Here is a 22,004-nt window from a genome sequence, read left to right on the forward strand (position 1 = left end):
AACAGATTCACAGAAAAAAAAATTCCCTTCACTATTATTATGGGGTTATAATCTCTATAATTTATTGATCACACTAATGCATATAGGCATTATAATTTTGTGCAAGGGCTAAAAATATTTAAATGGCTCCTTCAGGGTAAAAATATTAAAGGAAGCTGATATCCAATATGTAATATTTATTCTGAGCTTTAGTCATCTATGATTTTTTTTTTTTAATTTTTTTTCAACATTTATTTATTTTTGGGACAGAGAGAGACAGAGCATGAACGGGGGAGGGGCAGAGAGAGAGGGAGACACAGAATCAGAAACAGGCTCCAGGCTCTGAGCCATCAGCCCAGAGCCTGACGCGGGGCTTGAACTCACGGACCGCGAGATCGAGACCTGGCTGAAGTCGGACGCTTAACCGACTGCGCCACCCAGGCGCCCCTAATTTTTTTCAATTAAAAATATTACTAACTGAGAAGGTAAAGCTCATGAATACATAATCAATATAGATAAATATATTACAGTAGAGTTATTTTTTAATGTTGCATAGTATATACCCTCTTGCTATATAAGAAATAAATTGTATTTTATTTTTTTAAGTGTATTTATTTTATTTTTGAGAGAGAGAGAGCACATGTGGGAGGAGCAGAGAGAGAGGGAGAAAGAGAATTTCAAGCAGACTTCTTGTTGTCACCACAGAGCTTGGCGTGGGGCTCAAACCCACGAACTGTGGATCATGACCTGATCTGAAACCAAAAGTTGGACGCTTAATCTACTGAGTCACCCACAGGCCCCAGAAATGGATTTTAAACAATCTTACATGAAAGACTAGTTAGCATTTCATAAGTCTATAATTTCTGAATGAGAAGGGGATCTATAACCTGTTGTAACAAAGATGAAAAGCTTCTAGAATCTCTTGTGTTAAAAATACACAATCAAACAAGTAAACAAATAGTACTTCAAAGTGTGAAATTCGCCTCAAAACAAATAAGACCACATATGTTATTTTTGATCCATGAAATTAGAGGAAGAAATGCCAGTAGACACAGAAATCATGTTTGAAAGACAAATATTGCCTAAGATTTCACAAGGATTAAAAATAAAAACAAAAATAAGAAAGACCAGACAGGAAAGGGAGTGGGTTGTCTGAAATGGCACAGCTGTCTCCAGAGAAGTTGCAAGTTTTTCATTATCACACAGTCTTTAACAGCCAAAATGTGCATCTCAACATGAAAATCACACAGCCCTCTAAATACAGGATGGGAAGCAATTTCTCACTCCAAAACTCTGCCTTTGAAAAGCTACCTATTGAACAATTTGAGTTCTAGAAATAGAGAATGTGTGTTTGTTGCTGGCTCAGGCTCTGCTTTATTTCTCCAAGGTCAGACTTTAAAAAAAAAAAAAAAGGATTAAAGGGACAATGAGGTGACTCAGTTAAGCATCCTACTCTTGATTTTGGCTCAGGTCACAATCTCAGGTTTCGTGAGTTTGAGCCTCGCATCAGGCTCTCTGCTGTCAGCAACAGAACCTGCTTCAGATCCTCTGTCCCCCGTTCTCTCTCCACCCCTCTCTGGCTCATGCTGTCTCTCTGTCTTCCTCTCTCTCTCTCTCAAAAATAAACAAACATTTAACAAATAAAATTTTTAAAAGGCATTAAAATCAACATTACAGCCATGGAACTTGAAAATCTGTTACTATAAGAAAGTAGTATACATGAAAGAGAATCCTCATGTATAAATCCATATTAATTCTATTAAAATATGTACATAATTACATGGAACATAATTTTACAAGTTGTTTGAGAACCTATTTTATCTTTGTCTGGTAATTAATTCTTTGGAAGTACTACAGTCAGAGTTTTTTCCTCAATAAGAAAAGCTTCATCCATACATACCTACCACCTTTTCATTCTCATGGTTCCAGGTGACTATAAAAATCACATATGGCTGGTATTGTAGAATTAGAATATAAAGGGGCAGATACAATTTCCTTAGCCACATGGCTAATGAAAACTCCTTCCTCAAAATGAAATTATACTCCTCTTCCTCCAGTCTTAAAGTATTTACTTGTTCAGTTGGTGTGAGTATCAACCACTAAAAGGCAAACGGGAGTGGAGGCAAACGGGAGTGGAAAAGTGAGAAATTTTGAAGAGAAAGAATAAAGGAAAAGGAAGAAATAAAAAATGGAGGGGAATATTTGCCCCCATTGTGACAAACGTCAACTAACAAGACTCTTTCCTTTAGGATTACTAACAACTACTCTTCATTTTTATTTTAGATGCTGTTTATTACTTTCATCCTGGTAACATGGTAATCCTAAAACTTCAAGAAATATTCTCCAAAATGCTGAATATGTCTGGAATTAGTAAGTGAAACCAAATGTTATAAATGTGTAGCTCATTATCATATAATTTGCATAATAGTGAAAATCAAATCTGATGACATGTATCCACATACCATTAAAATCTGCTATGATTAGCTTAACTATTACTAGTTTTAGTATCATTTCATGCCTATGGCACTATAAAGATGACCATAACATATAAATATACTCTATTCATTTGAATGCCCTAATCAGAATAATGAAAACAACCCAAACTCAGTAGATTTACAGTGGGGGATAGGAGAGAGTACTAAAAACTCTCAAGCAATAATGATGCATCTTAGTTTTTGAACATTTTATTAAGATACAGTTTATGTACCATAATATTCACCCACTTAGCTGAACAATTCTATGGCTTTTCGGTATATTTACAGAGCTGCACACCATGACCATAATCTAATATTAAAACATTTTATTTATAACACAAAGAAATCTCATAACCATTTAGCTGTTGCCCCATTTCTACCCCTACAGAAACCCCAGGAAAGGACTAATATACTCTCTGTCTTTATATATTTGTCTATTCTGGACATAGGATCATATAATAGATAGTTTCCCATCAGCTGCTTCCACTTAGCATTGTTTTTGGAGGTTTATCTATGTTGTAGACTGTATGTGCACTGTATTTTTTATTACTATATTCTTTATTATTATTATTATTATAAATTATTACTAAACATCCTTCCCTATCTATTTATGTGGATTATTTTCACTTTTTAGCTATAATGCATAATCCTGAATAACAGTTACCTTGAAGAATGAAACAATAGTAAATTGATAAATAGACATATGCTGGCCATCCTGGAACAGAAACTTGTTTCCCAAGAAAACTGTTACAAAGACACAAATCAAGGTTATATTAAGATATAGTTGAACTTTCACTTGATATGATCCAGTTTCTCATTTTATAAAGCATATGGACATAATGTTATTTGTCAAAGTCTTTATTTTCTTACCAATTATTTGGTGTTACACTGGACATCTGAGAATTTAACTTTTAGGCTAGAATCTAATATTTTTCTGAATCCTTGATTCTATTAATAGTGTCAAAGTATAATTTTCAAAAGTTAAAGACATTAAACTCATACAAATATAAAACCTGTGCGTGTCAAAGTTGTACTTTACTCATGAATGAGGGAACAATAAAATAGTAAAAGTGGTTCTAAGGGCATTTTAGAAACATAATTTATAGGCATTAGAAAAAGAAGAATGTTAGAATTAAGATTCTGTCAGATACTAAGCTAAGGGCAATAAAATCATAACCTTGGAGATTGTTACTTTTTTTCCATGACAAAAATCTTTAGGTTAACGAAACAAATCTGTTATCTTGACTTTAATCAGCATGTAAATAAAAAGTCAAACACTGGTAAATTTTCCTGTAGAATAAAATAATTCATGAAAATGCCATTGTAGGACATTAAAAAAACATCCTGACACATTTTCCACCCTTATCTATTTTCTGACTTTTGGAAAAATTTTCTTAATAACACTGTGCTACAGGAAGTTGGTAGATGTAGCTAATGTTAAAAACTTTGTTATTACTGAAAATATTTTTCATCTTTGTGTTGTATGCGTTTTGGTAATCACTGAAAGAGTAATATTGGGGCACCTGGGTGGCTAAGTTGGTTAAGTGACCAACTCTTGATTTCTGCTCAGGTCATGATCTCACTGTTCCTGGGATGGAAACCCACATCTGGATCCACCCTGGGTGTGGAGCCTGCTTAAGATTCTCATTCTCTCTCTCTCGTTCTCTCTCTCTCTCTTTCTCTCTCTCTCTTTCTCTCTCTCTCCCTCTTCCCCCCGACCACCCGTTTACACACATGCTTATATGCTTACGCACGCTCTCACTCTCTCTCTCAAAAAAAAGAGTAATACCATATTACCTTGAGGAAAGCATAATTTTATTTGCTAAGTTTCCATGACTTTTTTATTTTCTACCTTTGTGTGTTTGAAAATGTTCCTTTTAATAGTTAAATTTAGTTAATATAATAGAAGGTTTGTCTTATCTATAGCTAAGCAACAAATCTCAGCATAAAAACAAACACATGAAACTATTGAATAAATTGGACCATGGCATGGGAAAATCTCTCTACATGTTTTAATTGATCTCTCCATTATCCAGGGCATTATTAAAGACCTATCCTATCATGTCTATTTAACAAGAGAATCAGACAAAATTAATACCCTGTGAAAGTAAAATGCCAAGCATTTATTAAATCAAGGTACTATGTGTGGTTACTTTTATATTCCTGCCCTGAAGAATGATATAAAAAATTATAGGAAATTTTAAGATGCACACCTAAAGAGTTATTGATTTGGAAAGTACAACTGACAAATTATAGTTTGTAAGTCATATGGAGTCACATAAAAATCACATGGCATGAGCTACAGTCTCCTGTATGGAGGCACACTTCTCCACACAGGCTATGCTCTAATACTAATAGAAATTCCAAATACTGGCCCTGATCCATTCTCCACTTATCCTGAAATTAACAATAATGCAAGCAATAATGGTGATATCCATTGATTTAGCTAGTTTTCTGCTCTTATTTTTTTATTTTTTTAATGTTTATTTATACTTGAGAGAGAGAGAGAGAGAAGAGGGGAGGGGCAGAGAGAGAGAGAGAGAGACACAGAGACAGAGACAGAATCTGAAGCAGGCTCCAGTCTCTGAGCTGTTAGCACAGAGCCCAACCTGGGGCTCAAACTCATGAACTGTGAGATTATGACCTGAGCTGAAGTTAGATGCTCAACAGTTGAGCCACCCAGGTGCCTGGCTAGTTTTCTTTTCTTAAATTGACAGGCCTACCCAACTATATTTAGCAGAGGAAGTAAACTTACTCTTTAGACTCTTCAGCTATTCTGACAACTTCATTCATTTGACTACAAACCTTTTTTAAGTAAACTTGAACAAAAAGCCAATTCCTCATGAAAAGAACTGCAAAAGAAAGTCTTGGAGCAACACATGTAACCTACTCTTCCAGCAGCCAGACAAATAGACACATCACAATTAGTCCCCAAAGAAATTAGACATTACTTATATATGGGGCTGCTGATGTACCATCCAGAATAGACAGTAGGAGCCTGTGCTTAAACTGATATGTTATTTAATGAAAAATCATATATTTAATATGGAGACACACTGTGTCAGAGAATTAAATAGAAGCTATAATTTTATTACTTTACTTTTTCCCCCTTTTTACAGTGGTTTTAGGGAATTATAATTTCCTCAATTCCTTTTTTTCCCCCAAAGTAATAGATTTATATTAAAAATGAAAAAAAAAAGGTGTGAAAGGTTATATTTTTCTCCCTTTGGTACCACCATTTTGTTGCTACTGAGGGACTATAGAAGAGGGTGGCTACTACTGTTTCATTAAACCAGGATCTCTGTGAAGTTCAGCTGCAGAACATGTGTTCTACTTTTCTTTTGAAAATGTGCTCCATTAAAACCACATTCTTTTGCCAGTCCAAATTCATGAAAGTCTACATGTCTCTGTTTGAATTATCCAAATTCTGCCTGTGAGGCAAAGGATGTAAAGTAAAAATGACGAAGCCACAACACAACAGTCTTGAAAGTCGCCAGTTGTTGTATGGCTGATTGAGATTCGGCAACTGCACCAGTTGAGAAAAGAGCCAAGACAGGTGATAGTGACCAGTATACAGCTGTGTGGAGCCAGCACTCATAGGCTGGTGCCTGTTAAAGGCTTGAAAGAGCCTTCCAGTAATTTTATTGGCCTCAAAACTGGAAGTGGCATCTTGTATTCTTCAATAGAATCCGGAATTGAGGCCTGATGAAGGACTTATTACAAATAAATAATGATATAATATAAAGAATAATACCATACAATTATAATATAATAATAAATAAAATAATTTGTCCCTATCACAGGTAATCTTTCCAATCCCCCAGAACAAATGGGAAGAGAAATAACTATCGTGTCTAATCAGAAATCACTTGCAATTTCAAACAACTATTTATCAGGACCTCTTGAAATAAGACATTCTAATCCTGGAAATTTACAAAAGATGCAATGAGAGAGCATCTACACTACTTTCTGATAGAAAAATTACACAGGTAGAGTAAAATTGAGTACTTTTTCAGTGGTATAAAATATGTTTGGTCAAGGGTCTGTGGTAGCGGTGGTGGAAAGATGTGGCAGGAAATGAAAGGGAAAAGGTAGATTGCTACCAGATCACAGGATTTTTGCTTTCCTGAAAATTTTGGAATTATTTCTGGGAAGTCAGAAGGATTTTTGAAAAGGGGAAATTACAAGATCTAAACTATATTTCAGGAACATAACTGTTGTGCAAGGAAGAATAAACCACTAGCAATATTTCAGTCAAATGGGCACTCTTTCTCGTAAGCAGCATTGCAAATCGCTAAGGCAGTTCAGCTCGACTACTGAAAATAAGGAAAGCATTAAAAAGTGTGGGTAGGTCCCATCTGAAGAGAGGATTAAACTATCAAAGGAAAACAAAAGGTTCTAAAAGCTTTGATCTAAAGAATGATTTTAGATCATTCTCACAATGTCCCAGAGATCAATTAATGCAATTCCCCAAGAAAACTCAGAACAGACCTGGCAATCTCCCGGGAGTTTTGGAACTTTCACCCTCTGGAGTTTCGGAACCAGCCAGATTAGAATCTATACCTGTGCATATGGACATCTGTGATGCCAAAGTCATCTTTACCATACATTTTCACATTCTACAAGCTTAACAACTAGTAAAAATATAAAGTTTAAAGACAATACCTCTTCAAAGTCACATTTAATTGTTAAACATTTATGTAAGCTGGGAATTGAGTAGGCCACCTGGCAATTTTACAAGGTGAAAAAATGCTTTACTCAAAATGACAGTTTTTGCTTCTATTTCCCTGGTGTGAGAGTTCACTAATTATTTGCCACTGTAAGTAAGTTTCACAGTGTTAAGAAACTGAACTTAAGATTATTATTGTTCATGTTGGACATTCAGAATCATCCCTGAAGTATTTGTAATTTCAAACACATTTGTTATACCAGTGTGAAACATTGTTTATTCATGGCACTATATGTATTAGTTAGGTAATCTTTAATTTTAGATTAAAAAGCCAAAAAAAAAAGCATATAAAAGTGCACTTTAGAAGCCAAGTGGACAATGACTTGAAAAGAAGTTAATTTCAAAGATTTCAAGTAAACTAACAGTTACAAAAATGTCAGAAATACTAACTAAACCAGAGTGACAACACTTTTGTTCTAAAAGTAGAATATTTAAACCAAGGCTGATCCTTAGATGGCACAATTTGAAAAAATAAGTTAACAAGACACAAAATGGATTTCTAATACTATTAAAATTGCTCTAAATTCTAGCTATGAGAGTTAGAAACAGGATGGTAATAAACGTTGGATCGTTCAAGTTGTCCCAGTGTAATTAACAGTTTTGGCTTTCACTGTCAAAGGCATCCCAGTTTGAATAATAAACTATATGAACACCTGAGTCATAACACATCCCTGAAAATTATCTTAATTATCCAGAAAGTGAAATGTAATTGAAGCAATAGGCTTATCAAAATTGATTTTCAGTAGAAGCGGAAATTTTAAAAATATATGTATTTTATTAAAACCTGACCAAAAAACCCAACATATACATGCAACCATAATTTGGTATTTTTTATTTACAAATAAGTACATTCAGTGTTATAAAACTACTTTAAGGATCACTTAGCTGCCTCTTACAAGTTTAATATGCTGAAATCAGCACATTTTTCATTAGCTATGTGTTGTCTGATATTGTAATTTTGCACCAGTTTTCTTTTGAGTAGGTTTTGTATGTTCCATGGCTTTTCATCTTCCCCCCCCCCGCCTCAATCTCTTTCTATAAATTAAAAGACTAAACAAAATACCCTTGAAGTATTCAGATAGATTTTTATTTCAGTAATCTACTATTCTCTGTATATCTATGGATTAATCATCTATAATTTTTATATTTATTTATATATTTCTACTTAGTACTATGATTTTTTTTCAGTTTCATCTACCATTTTTTCCATCGTTATGCCTTCTATTGCATTGAGAAAGTTTCCACACTTACTTCCTTCAGATAATTTTGAAATAACAGACTTGATTTTTATCATATTCTGAATATTGTTTTTTTTAATTTTATTTTTTTATATATGAAATTTATTGACAAATTGGTTTCCATACAACACCCAGTGCTCATCCCAAAAGGTGCCCTCCTCAATACCCATCAACCACCCTCTCCTCCCTCCCACCCCCCATCAACCCTCAGTTTGTTCTCAGTTTTTAAGAGTCTCTTATGCTTTGGCTCTCTCCCACTCTAACCTCTTTTTTTTTCCTTCCCCTCCCCCATGGGTTCCTGTTAAGTTTCTCAGGATCCACATAAGAGTGAAACCATATGGTATCTGTCTTTCTCTGTATGGCTTATTTCACTTAGCATCACACTCTCCAGTTCCATCCACGTTGCTACAAAAGGCCATATTTCATTTTTTTCTCATTGCCACGTAGTATTCCATTGTGTATATAAACCACAATTTCTTTATCCATTCATCAGTTGATGGACATTTAGGCTCTTTCCATAATTTGGCTATTGTTGAGAGTGCTGCTATGAACATTGGGGTACAAGTGCCCCTATGCATCAGTACTCCTGTATTCCTTGGGTAAATTCCTAGCAGTGCTATTGCTGGGTCATAGGGTAGGTCTATTTTTAATTTTCTGAGGAACCTCCACACTGCTTTCCAGAGCGGCTGCACCAATTTGCATTCCCACCAACAGTGCAAGAGGGTTCCCGTTTCTCCACATCCTCGCCAGCATCTAGAGTCTCCTGATTTGTTCATTTTGGCCACTCTGACTGGCGTGAGGTGATACCTGAGTGTGGTTTTGATTTGTATTTCCTTGATAAGGAGCGACGCTGAACATCTTTTCATGTGCCTGTTGGCCATCCGGATGTCTTCTTTAGAGAAGTGTCTATTCATGTTTTCTGCCCATTTCTTCACTGGGTTATTTGTTTTTCGGGTGTGGAGTTTGGTGAGCTCTTTATAGATTTTGGATACTAGCCCTTTGTCCGATATGTCATTTGCGAATATCTTTTCCCATTCCGTTGGTTGCCTTTTAGTTTTGTTGGTTGTTTCCTTTGCTGTGCAGAAGCTTTTTATCTTCATAAGGTCCCAGTAATTCACTTTTGCTTTTAATTCCCTTGCCTTTGGGGATGTGTCGAGTAAGAGATTGCTACGGCTGAGGTCAGAAAGGTCTTTTCCTGCTTTCTCCTCTAAGGTTTTGATGGTTTCCTGTCTCACATTTAGGTCCTTTATCCATTTTGAGTTTATTTTTGTGAATGGTGTGAGAAAGTGGTCTAGTTTCAACCTTCTGCATGTTGCTGTCCAGTTCTCCCAGCATCATTTGTTAAAGAGGCTGTCTTTTTTTCCATTGGATGTTCTTTCCTGCTTTGTCAAAGATGAGTTGGCCATACGTTTGTGGGTCTAGTTCTGGGGTTTCTGTTCTATTCCATTGATCTATGTGTCTGTTTTTGTGCCAATACCATGGTGTCTTGATGATGACAGCTTTGTATTAGAGGCTAAAGTCTGGGATTGTGATGCCTCCTGCTTTGGTCTTCTTCTTCAAAATTCCTTTGGCTATTCGGGGCCTTTTGTGGTTCCATATGAATTTTAGGATTGCTTGTTCTAGTTTCTAGAAGAATGCTGGTGCAATTTTGATTGGGATTGCATTGAATGTGTAGATAGCTTTGGGTAGTATTGACATTTTGACAATATTTATTTTTCCAATCCATGAGCAGGGAATGTCTTTCCATTTCTTTAAATCTTCTTCAATTTCCTTCATAAGCTTTCTATAGTTTTCAGCATACAGATCCTTTACATCTTTGGTTAGATTTATTCCTAGGTATTTTATGCTTCTTGGTGCAATTGTGAATGGGATCAGTTTCTTTATTTGTCTTTCTGTTGCTTCATTGTTAGTGTAGAAGAATGCAACTGATTTCTGTACATTGATTTTGTATCCTGCAACTTTGCTGAATTCCTGTATCAGTTCTAGCAGACTTTTGGTGGAGTCTATCGGATTTTCCACGTATAATATCATGTCATCTGCAAAAAGCGAAAGCTTGACTTCATCTTTGCCAATTTGGATGCCTTTGATTTCCTTTTGTTGTCTGATTGCTGATGCTAGAACTTCCAGCACTATGTTAAACAACAGCGGTGAGAGTGGGCATCCCTGTCGTGTTCCTGATCTCAGGGAAAAAGCTCTCAGTTTTTCCCCACTGAGGATGATGTTAGCTGTGGGCTTTTCATAAATGGCTTTTATGATCTTTAAGTATGTTCCTTCTATCCCGACTTTCTCAAGGGTTTTTATTAAGAAAGGGTGCTGGATTTTGTCAAAGGCCTTTTCTGCATCGATTGACAGGATCATATGGTTCTTCTCTTTTTTTTTGTTAATGTGATGTATCACGTTGATTGATTTGTGAATGTTGAACCAGCCCTGCATCCCAGGAATGAATCCCACTTGATCATGGTGAATAATTCTTTTTATATGCCGTTGAATTCGATTTGCTAGTATCTTATTGAGAATTTTTGCATCCATATTCATCAGGGATATTGGCCTGTAGTTCTCTTTTTTTACTGGGTCTCTGTCTGGTTTAGGAATCAAAGTAATACTGGCTTCATAGAATGAGTCTGGAAGTTTTCCTTCCCTTTCTATTTCTTGGAATAGCTTGAGAAGGATAGGTATTATCTCTGCTTTAAACGTCTGGTAGAACTCCCCTGGGAAGCCATCTGGTCCTGGACTCTTATTTGTTGGGAGATTTTTGATAACTGATTCAATTTCTTCGCTGGTTATGGGTCTGTTCAAGCTTTCTCTTTCCTCCTGATTGAGTTTTGGAAGAGTGTGGGTGTTCAGGAATTGGTCCATTTCTTCCAGGTTGTCCAATTTGTTGGCATATAATTTTTCATAGTATTCCCTGATAATTGTTCGTATCTCTGAGGGATTGGTTGTAATAATTCCATTTTCATTCATGATTTTATCTATTTGGGTCATCTCCCTTTTCTTTTTGAGAAGCCTGGCTAGAGGTTTGTCAATTTTGTTTATTTTTTCAAAAAACCAACTCTTGGTTTCGTTGATCTGCTCTACAGTTTTTTGAGATTCTATATTGTTTATTTCTTCTCTGATCTTTATTATTTCTCTTCTTCTGCTGGGTTTAGGCTGCCTTTGCTGTTCTGCTTCTAGTTCCTTTAGGTGTGCTGTTAGATTTTGTATTTGGGATTTTTCTTGTTTCTTGAGATAGGCCTGGATTGCAATGTATTTTCCTCTCAGGACTGCCTTCGCTGTGTCCCAAAGCGTTTGGATTGTTGTATTTTCATTTTCGTTTGTTTCCATATATTTTTTAATTTCTTCTCTAATTGCCTGGTTGACCCACTCATTCGTTAGTAGGGTGTTCTTTAACCTCCATGCTTTTGGAGGTTTCCCAGACTTGTTCCTGTGGTTGATTTCAAGCTTCATAGCATTGTGGTCTGAAAGTATGCATGGTATAATTTCAATTCTTGTAAACTTATGAAGGGCTGTTTTGTGACCCAGTATATGATCTATCTTGGAGAATGTTCCATGTGCACTCGAGAAGAAAGTATATTCTGTTGCTTTGGGATGTAGAGTTCTAAATATGTCTGTCAAGTCCATCTGATCCAATGTCTCATTCAGGGCCCTTGTTTCTTTATTGACCGTGTGTCTAGATGATCTATCCATTTCTGTAAGTGGGGTGTTAAAGTCCCCTGCAATTACCACATTCTTATCAATAAGGTTGCTTATGTTTATGAGTAATTATTTTATATATTTGGGGGCTCCGGTATTCGACGCATAGACATTTATAATTGTTAGCTCTTCCTGATGGATAGACCCTGTGACTATTATATAATGTCCTTCTTCATCTCTTGTTACAGCCTTTAATTTAAAGTCTAGTTTGTCTGATATAAGTATGGCTACTCCAGCTTTCTTTTGGCTTCCAGTCGCATGATAAATAGTTCTCCATCCCCTCACTCTCAATCTAAAGGTGTCCTCAGGTCTAAAATGAGTCTCTTGTAGACAGCAAATAGATGGGTCTTGTTTTTTTTTTTTTTTTTTTTAATTTATTTTTTCAACGTTTATTTATTTTTGGGACAGAGAGAGACAGAGCATGAACGGGGAAGGGGCAGAGAGAGAGGGAGACACAGAATCGGAAACAGGCTCCAGGCTCTGAGCCATCAGCCCAGAGCCTGACGCAGGGCTCGAACTCACGGACCACGAGATCGTGACCTGGCTGAAGTCGGACGCTTAACCGACTGCGCCACCCAGGCGCCCCGGGTCTTGTTTTTTTATCCATTCTGATACCCTATGTCTTTTGGTTGGCGCATTTAATCCATTTACATTCAGTGTTATTATAGAAAGATACGGGTTTAGCGTCATTGTGATGTCTGTATGTTTTATGCTTGTAGTGATTTCTCTGGGACTTTGTCTCACAGGGTCCCCCTTAGGATCTCTTGTAGGGCTGGTTTAGTGGTGACAAATTCCTTCAGTTTTTGTTTGTTTGGGAAGACCTTTATCTCTCCTTCTATTCTAAATGACAGACTTGCTGGATAAAGGACTCTTGGCTGCATATTTTTTCTGTCTAGCACCCTGAAAATCTCGTGCCAATTCTATCTGGCCTGCCAAGTTTGAAAAGAGAGATCAGTCACGAGTCTTATAGGTCTCCCTTTATATGTGAGGGCACGTTTACCCCTTGCTGCTTTCAGAATTTTCTCTTTATCCTTGTATTTTGCCAGTTTCACTCTGATATGTCGTGCAGAAGATCGATTCAAGTTACGTCTGAAGGGAGTTCTCTGTGCCTCTTGGATTTCAATGCCTTTTTCCTTCCCCAGTTCAGGGAAGTTCTCAGCTATTATTTCTTCAAGTACCCCTTCAGCACCTTTCCCTCTCTCTTCCTCCTCTGGGATACCAATTATGCGTATATGATTTCTTTTTAGTGTATCACTTAGTTCTCTAATTTTCCCCTCATACTCCTGGATTTTTTTTATCTCTCTTTTTCTCAGCTTCCTCTTTTTCCATAACTTTATCTTCTAGTTCACCTATTCTCTCCTCTGCCTCTTCAAGCCGAGCTGTGGTGGTTTCCATTTTGTTATGCATTTCGTTTAAAGCGTTTTTCAGCTCCTCGTGACTGTTCCTTAGTCCCTTGATCTCTGTAGCAAGAGATTCTCTGCTGTCCTCTATACTGTTTTCAAGCCCAGCGATTAATTTTATGACTATTATTCTAAATTCACTTTCTGTTATATTATTTAAGTCCTTTTTGATCAGCTCATTAGCTGTTGTTATTTCCTGGAGATTCTTCTGAGGGGAATTCTTCCGCTTGGTCATTTTGGATAGTCCCTGGCATGGTGAGGACCTGCAGGGCACTTCCCCTGTGCTGTGGTGTATAACTGGAGTCGGTGGGCGGGGCCGCGGTCAGACCTGATGTCTGCCCCCAGCCCACCGCTGGGGCCACAATCAGACTGGTGTGTGCCTTCTCTTCCCCTCTCCTAGGGGCGGGATTCACTGTGGGGTGGTGTGGCCCGTCTGGGCTACTTGCACACTGCCAGGCTTGTGATGCTGGGGATCTGGTGTATTAGCTGGGGTGGGTAGGCAAGGTGCACAGGGGCAGGAGGGGCAGGCTTAGCTCACTTCTCCTTAGGTGATCCACTTCAGGAGGGGCCCTGTGGCAGCGGGAGGGAGTCAGATCCGCTGCCGGAGGTTTGGCTCCGCAGAAGCACAGAGTTGGGTGTTTGCGAGGAGCAAGCAAGTTCCCTGGCAGGAACTGGTTCTCTTTGGGATTTTGGCTGGGGGATGGGCGGGGAGATGGCACCGGCGAGCGCCTTTGTTCCCCACCAAACTGAGCTCTGTTGTCAGGGGGCTCAGCAGCTCTCCCTCCCTTTGTCCTCCAGCCTTCCCGCTTTCCGAGCAGAGCTGTTCACTTATGACCTCCCAGACGCTAAGTCGCGCTTGCTGTGGGAACACAGTCCGTCAGGCCCCTCCGCTTTTGCAAGCCAGACTCGGGGGCTCTGCTTGGCCGGCGAGCAGCCCCTCCGCCCTGGCTCCCTCCCGCCAGTCCGTGGAGCGCTCACCACCTCGCCGCCCTTCCTACCCTCTTCCGTGGGCCTCTCGTCTGCGTTTGGCTCCGGCGACTCCGTTCTGCTAATCTTCTGGCGGTTTTCTGGGTTATTTAGGCAGGTGTAGGTGGAATCTAAGTGATCAGCAGGACGCGCGGTGAGCCCAGCGTCCTCCTAAGCCGCCATCTTCTCTTCCCCCTGAATATTGTTTTAAACATAATTAGCGTCACCTAACAAATGTGCATTACTGTAGCACGTTTACCTACTTCTAAAATTCCCTGTCCTCACATTCATCTATTTACATGGTATAAAGCCTTGAGTTTAAACCTTTTTTAGCCAAACTCGAAAATAATAATTTTAATATTTAACAGTTGTATTTACTAATATTTAATCAATTACTTTGATCAACTTCCCTACATTTCTTTCATACCATAACTGGATTTTACTCTTTCCTTCTAAAATAAATTATTTTAAAGTCATAGTTTGTTTTTTAAGCTGCAAAATCTTTATGTAGTCTAAAACTAGTCTTATTTTGCTTTCATCTTGAATGATATGGTATGTCCACTAAATATTAAACTTTAACTTGACTGTGATTTACCTTCAGTACTCTGAAGATGTCACTATCGGTGGTACAAAGTGTGCTATATGTTTCTATCATGAATTTTTCAATTTACTCTTTTATCTTTATTTTTCAGTTTCAATCTGTTGTGACCAGATATAAGGTTATATATATTTATATTTATATATATGTGTATATATATATATTTTTTTCTTACAACTTGCATTGAATTTTGTATCTGGGAAATTTTATCAATTCTGAAAACATCTTGGTGATTCTTCAAATATTGACTGTGTTATTTTTATTCATTTGAATCACTTTTATATCTCTGGTGGGGATTCTGAAACAACGCATCATGTTACATATATAAAAATTTCTTTATGCTGGTTTGGAGTTGACTTTCTTATATGTAGGTCACACAAGGCTGATACTGACTATATTTAGAATTTTCCTTTCAGTAAACAATTTTTATGGAAAACATTTCTAATTTAGTAATTTATTCTTTCACATATTTACCATTCTTACTTATGAATGCTTATTTTTGTTTCATGCATTTATTTCTGTTGAGTATATCACTTTTTTTGAGCATCCCGACACTAATTATTTCAAATTCTCAGACTGATTATAACATTGATTTCTCCTGGAGTGAATGTATATTTGGTTGTTTAATTTGATACCCTATCATTTATTATTTAATTGTTTGAATGATCTAATAATGCAGATTGTAAGTACGTTTTGAACTGTAAGTACTTTGGTAGGAAAGTTTTAGCGATTTTGATTTTGTTTTGTTATTATTGGTATGTATGCATGTATATGCATTTGCTTGCTTTTCTTTGATTTTTTTATTTTATTATTTTTTCCCCTCTTCAGCAATCTTGTTGTTTTGAAGTTGCTTCCTTCTAATCCAGATAAGATGCAGTTATTAAAATAGAGTTTAACAATTTCTATTTTTATAAATACATCCAGCCTATCAGAGATCCAATCACAGAGTCAGATGACAACTTGGCTCAGTAGTAGGTTGAAAGTTGTGTTTTTTGTCCCTTTTTCCTTAGGTCAAGAGCTTTATAATGCTGCTGTGGTATCATAACGCCATATCCCAAGCAGCAAGTCAACAGCCATTTGTTTCAGCCCCCTTTCACAATAGAGGGGAAGAGGATCTATTTCTTCCTAGTCCCAAGCTTTAACCCCGAGAGGGAACAGGGAGAACCAAGTCACAGAGGGCAATCTTAGTACTTTTCTTTTCAGGAGCCCCACCTCCTTGCTTCCACTCCCATCTTCCAATTGTTCAGCTGACCAGTGGCATACACCATAACAACTTTGCAATTCTGGGGACTCACTTCCCATGTATGAAAATATTTATCACGTCATTGGATCTCAGCTACTATATATGAATACATGGTATATATGTCCAATACTTGTGTGAACATATATATTTGGTAGTTTTGGATTAATGGGTCTGTTTAAAACTCATTGCATCTTTTGGGGCACCTAGCTGGCTCAGTCAGAAGAGCATGTGACTGTTGATCTCAGGGCTGTGCATTGGAGCCCCACATTGAGTGTAGAGATTACTTAAAAATAAAATCTTTAAAAAAAGCGAAAAACAAAAAAAAATAACTCATTGTATCTTTTGACCAGTAGTTCATATTTTCAATGAGAGAATTAGTGAAAAACTTACTTATGATTTCTATAATATCTCCATGATAAACTAAAGCCCACTCACACTTTAAAAGCTGAGAGATCTGTTTTATCATTTTTTAAATATCTTTATTATTATACATATAAAATAACAACTAAAAAGTAGAAAAACTTAAACATTTATAAAATAATATAAAATGCTATTTAGCCCTTTCGATCAAAGGATATTTTGAAGGTATTCAAAAGTTCTAGCTTTTAATTCAGTACTGAATTCTTCAAAATTTTAAGATGTGACTAGACTTGACCTCTATTTTGGGATCTTTAAATAATGGATTAGAAGTATCTTATCATCGTTCTATCATGTCTAATTCTAAGAGAAACTATCCCATAACTAACACTTACAGAGGGCTTATTTTGTCCCAGGCTTTGTTGTATGCATTTTACAAATATTGACTTGATTAGTCGTCACACTTCCTATGAGGTAATTACTATTTCTGAGTGTTCAGAAAAGCTTAAGGCACAGAGAGATAGTTACTTAATGATAGCATAGTATGTAATAAATGACACAATCAGAATCTGACTCTTGGCAGTCTGACTCCAAAAGAAGATTCTATGTAGTTTTGCTCATTTGACTTTCAAAGTAGACATCATTAGTTACCACATGATAATGACTGACTTCTTGTCTTTGTCTGGTTATGAATGAGCTGTTTGACTTCTGCATTTTTTCCCTCCCCAAATAGCCTTTCTTCATTATCAAATGAAGCTGCCTAGCTATACAACTGATTTGCAGACCTTTGAAGATATCTGCTTTTTTTATTTGACATGGTGTATTTTAATGATATATAGCCTTAAACATACTGGCTACAGATGACTCAGTGTAAAAAAATGCATAATAAATTTTAATTCCTGATATATGTTGTAAAACAATATCTACACATGAAAACCAGCCAACTATATTTCTGGTACAATTCTGACTATAGATTACTGTAAACAAACAGATTCTAAATTGTGACAAAGAGTACATTAGTACACTGTATTTGACATTGAGGGTTTTTTAAGTTTATTTCTTTATTTTGAGAGAGAGAGAGAGAGAGAGAGAGAGAGAGAGAGAGAGAATCCCAAGCAGGCTCTGCACTGCCAGCATAGAGCCTGATGCGGACCCACAAACCATGAGATCATGACCTGAGCCCAAATCAAGAGTCGGTCGCTTAACTGACTGAGCCACCCAGGTGCCCAAACATTGAGGATTTAAAAGCCAAAGTGAAATTATTACCGACAGATTCATTACCAAAGTTCAAAAAAAAAAAAAAACAAGAATCAAGAAAACCAACTTAATCTTTGGAGCTCAGTAGATGTGGCCCAATATAAGTGGTTTTATTCCTCTGCTATAGCAAGGAAAAAGAAAAAAGTTCCTACTATTTTGCCATATCGTTTAAATTTCACATTTCCATTTACTGTCCTCATTAATGTCTATGTGGAGAGCATTCATGATTTCATTTTACTTTGAACAGCTTTGCTTCCTTTGCTCTCACTGGACTTTAGTAAGACCACCCTTTCATTAAATAGTTCAGTAATTAATCCACTTATTAGTTATAGACTCTTAGAGTAAATCTATATAGAAGCAATATTGTTTAGGAAAGGGAAATATTGTGTAAATTGCAACAAGGGGCTTCCTAATTTAAATGAAACAAATAAGTGTGTGTGTGTTTGTGTGTGTGTGTGTGTGTTTGGATGTGTGTGTGTGTGTGTGTGTGTGTGTGTATACACAGTCAGGACCTTAACTTGAGAACATGTGATATTGAAAAATGTATTTATGTGTCTTTTGTTTTGAACTCAAAAGGAATTTTTTCTTAAAACAATATGATTAGATTTCTAGGTTAGCCTAATATAGACTTCCTGTATTATAGAAATATATAACCTGACTGATGAATTTTAGGATTTGAGAACCACGAGGAAGGAAGATGGGGAAAGTAGAGTCAAGTACAATACAAGTCAAAATATTGTGACAGGTGAACTTTTTCTTTAGGCTGACATCATTTCTGTATGACTTCCTGTCTCTGGTGTACATCTCCTCACGTGCATAGAAGTAGGTCCATTGAATGTGGAAACCGTTGTAGCACTAAATGAGGGATAATGAGTAAATATCCATTCCTTAATTTGCAAAGGGATAAAGATCATAGACTCTGGAACCTGATTTCTGGGGCCCAAATTTTGTTTTTTTCCCCAGAAGGTTTTGTGACCTTAAGCAATTTACTCAATCACCCTGTGTCTTAGTTTACTTATTTGTAAATAGCACCACTAACTAGCTAATAACTAGCTCATATAGTCTCTATGAAAATAGACTGGATCATGTATTTAAAACTTTTGGAACAATGACTGACAAAACACAAGTGGTATGGAATTTTAGCTATTAGTATTAATATTGTTATTATTAATAAAAAAACATGTATTAGAGTGTCAATTTTGTGTTAAACACTATAACAGAGGATAAACATGTAAGATAAATAAGAACAGTTCCTGCACCAAAGAGTTTCAGGTGAGAGAAAACAGAGATTGGCTCATTTTAAAGATGACAAAATAAGAATACCAGGAGAAAATTTTATGGAAAGATATTTAAAGAAGGTGTGAATGTTTCAATTCTAAAGTACCTGTGTTGAAGACAAACGTGACTATCCAGACATTGAAGGTGTGAGTAATTGCAAGCAACCAAAGATTAAAAAATCAATTTAGATATTGAGAGATGCACACAGAAGGTGGCATTTAAGATTTTATTTTTTAAAGTTTATTTTTGAGAGAGAAAGACAGAGCATGAGTGTGGGGAGCTGGGTGGTGCAGAGAGAGAGGGAGACACAGAATCCAAACCAGGCTCCAGACTCCAAGATATCAGCAAAGAGCCCAATGCAGGTCTTGAACTCACAAACCTTGAGATCATGACCTGAGCCAAAGTGGGACACTTAACCAACTAAGCCACACAGGCGCCCCAGAAGATGGCATTTTAAATGTTAAGCAACAGGTATTAGGATCACAGTTCGAGGGAAAGGAGTCCAAGCACCAAAAGACTTTGAAGTAAAACAAGAAGCAAGCATTAAGAAACCAGAAAACTGAGAGAAGCAAACCCCTCTTGGAGCAACTAGAAGCCAACGTGGCAAGACTAACCAAATGCAATTATTGAGCTACTTTCTCTAGATGTGAATCATTCTCTATGATGAGGGACATGCCTAGTCTCAGAATCTGGGAGTATAGTGTAGAAGTGGGAGAGTTTAGAGAAAATTCACAACTGACATAAGAACACTTGGCCCAAAACTAACAGGTATACAATCTTCCTGAACAATACATTGTCTATTTACAACATATAATTAATTTTACTAAAACATTTTTTAGTCTCTAAACAGAGAAAGAACAAGTGAGGAAAAGAGTTTTAAAGTATTGTATAAGCCATACATATATTACTTAATTATCATATGACCATGGCCACAAACCTAAATATATTGGAAAACTGCAATACGGGACTGAAATATTAGGGTGTGCCAATATATTGTAGGTCCTCACTGTACTGCTTCAATGCTACACTAGGTTCAAGACATTCTCAAGCCTCTTTATTCCTCTAAAATGCTTGAAGTACAGCAGGAAATTAGTCAATGTGAATTGATGAATAACACGGGGACTGGCCAAATTAAATCACATTAATCTGGGAAAGATTGTCAACACCTGACTCCTCGTAAAGCTATTTGCATTTTCCAAAGAAGAGATTGTTGATCCCAAATTAATGTCTAAATGGTAGAATTTCAAGTAATGTGGCAAGTTTTACATGAAAAAAGAAAAAGTGAAAAAAATAAAATGGAACAATTATGCATGGGAGCTTAAACAAGAGATTTGGCACTTTTCCTGTTTGACAGTTCCTTTGTTTCTTCCAAACTTGAGCACAAATGTTCTTTCAGAACTCCGTGATTTATGTTGGCTTGTATCTCATTTCATAGCCATTCTTACGTTATTTACAGGAGTGGGGATGGAGGTAATTGGTCAAGAGTAGCTTTATATGTATGGGTAAAAATCGCTTTACATATTAGACAGGGTGCCTGGGTGGCTCAGTCAGTTGGGTGTGGGACTCTTGATTTCAGCTCAGGGGTCATGATTCCAATGTCGTGGGATGGAGTCCCGATGGAGCCCTGCATCCAGCTCCATGCTGAACATGGAGCCTGCCTAGGATTCTCTCTATCGGCTCCTCTCCCCCACCTGTGCATGTGTACACACACGTACACACTCTAAGTAAGTAAGTAAATAAATAAATAAATTGCTTTACATATTGGAAGTGAGAGCTTATTTGTATTAAGAGAAATATTGGAAATATTAGATATGAAATAATAACAAAATTAATCTACAGGATGGCAGTTCTGATCTAAATATTTGGCTCATTTAATAATAGACATAGTTTACCAAACTGATCAGCATTTTTTCTCCAGATAAATTTAAGCAATGAAAGATCTTTCACCTGAAACGTTATTTCCCTGGAACTTATATCTTCTTAAATGCTCTAAAAGTAAGACATCTAACATAGTTAATATGTAACGAATATGTTGCAGTTCAGGAGTATGTCAACACTATACACTTTTAAAACACCTTAATTAGGTTTTTAAACTCTTCAGCCTAGGGGTGCCTGGGTGTCTCAGTCGTTAAGCGTCCGACTTCAACTCAGGTTGTGATCTCGCCGTCCGTGAGTTTGAGCCCCACGTCAGGCTCTGTGCTGACAGCTCGGAGCCCAGAGCCTGTTTTAGATTCTGTGTCTCCCTCTCTCTCTGACACTCCCATGTTCATGCTCTGGCTCTCCCTGTCTCAAAAATAAATAAAACGTCAAAAAAAATTAAAAAAAAAAAAAACAACTCTTCAGCCTATATTCTATGTGTAAGATGCTAATTGTTAAATGGTACATTCTAGAATTCCCTCAAATTCCCTCAACTAGGTGATTTCTAGAATTTTAGATTGGGTTTATTGGCAAAATATGGATCAACATGAGATTTTTTATTTTTTCATTGTTTAATCTGGACAGAGAGTAAAAAAAAAAAAACTCTACCAATTAATAATTAATTTTATTTTTGAAAAAAAAAATTAACATTTACTTATTTTTGAGAGACAGAAAGAGACAGCATGATCAGGGGAGGGGCGGAGAGAGAGAGAGGGGGAGACCAGAGTCTGAAGCAGGTTTCAGGCTCCGAGATGTCAGCACAGAGCCCAACGCGGGGCTTGAACCCATGAACCATGAGATCATTATCTGAGCTGAGGTCAGACGCCTAACCAACTGAGCCACCCAGGCACTCCATAACTAATTTTATTTTAAAAATA

At 36.8% G+C, this 22,004-nt stretch overlaps 1 long non-coding RNA gene across 3 annotated transcripts in view; it reads left to right on the forward strand.

Moving 5' to 3' along the window:
- The window catches only part of LOC109498983, an 89,965-nt gene that overhangs the window by 12,689 nt on the left and 55,272 nt on the right, over window positions 1–22,004 (forward strand). For 2 of the 3 annotated variants that reach the window (XR_002741502.2, XR_006596775.1), the window contains exon 1: window positions 1,520–2,349. This is a non-coding gene — a long non-coding RNA (uncharacterized LOC109498983). Of the gene's footprint in view, window positions 1–1,519; window positions 2,350–22,004 lie in introns of those variants that run through there. The other variant, XR_006596774.1, reaches the window with a different exon arrangement.

The sequence above is a fragment of the Felis catus genome, chromosome B1 (genome assembly GCF_018350175.1).
Source record: "Felis catus isolate Fca126 chromosome B1, F.catus_Fca126_mat1.0, whole genome shotgun sequence".
Classification (NCBI taxonomy): Eukaryota; Metazoa; Chordata; class Mammalia; order Carnivora; family Felidae; genus Felis; species Felis catus.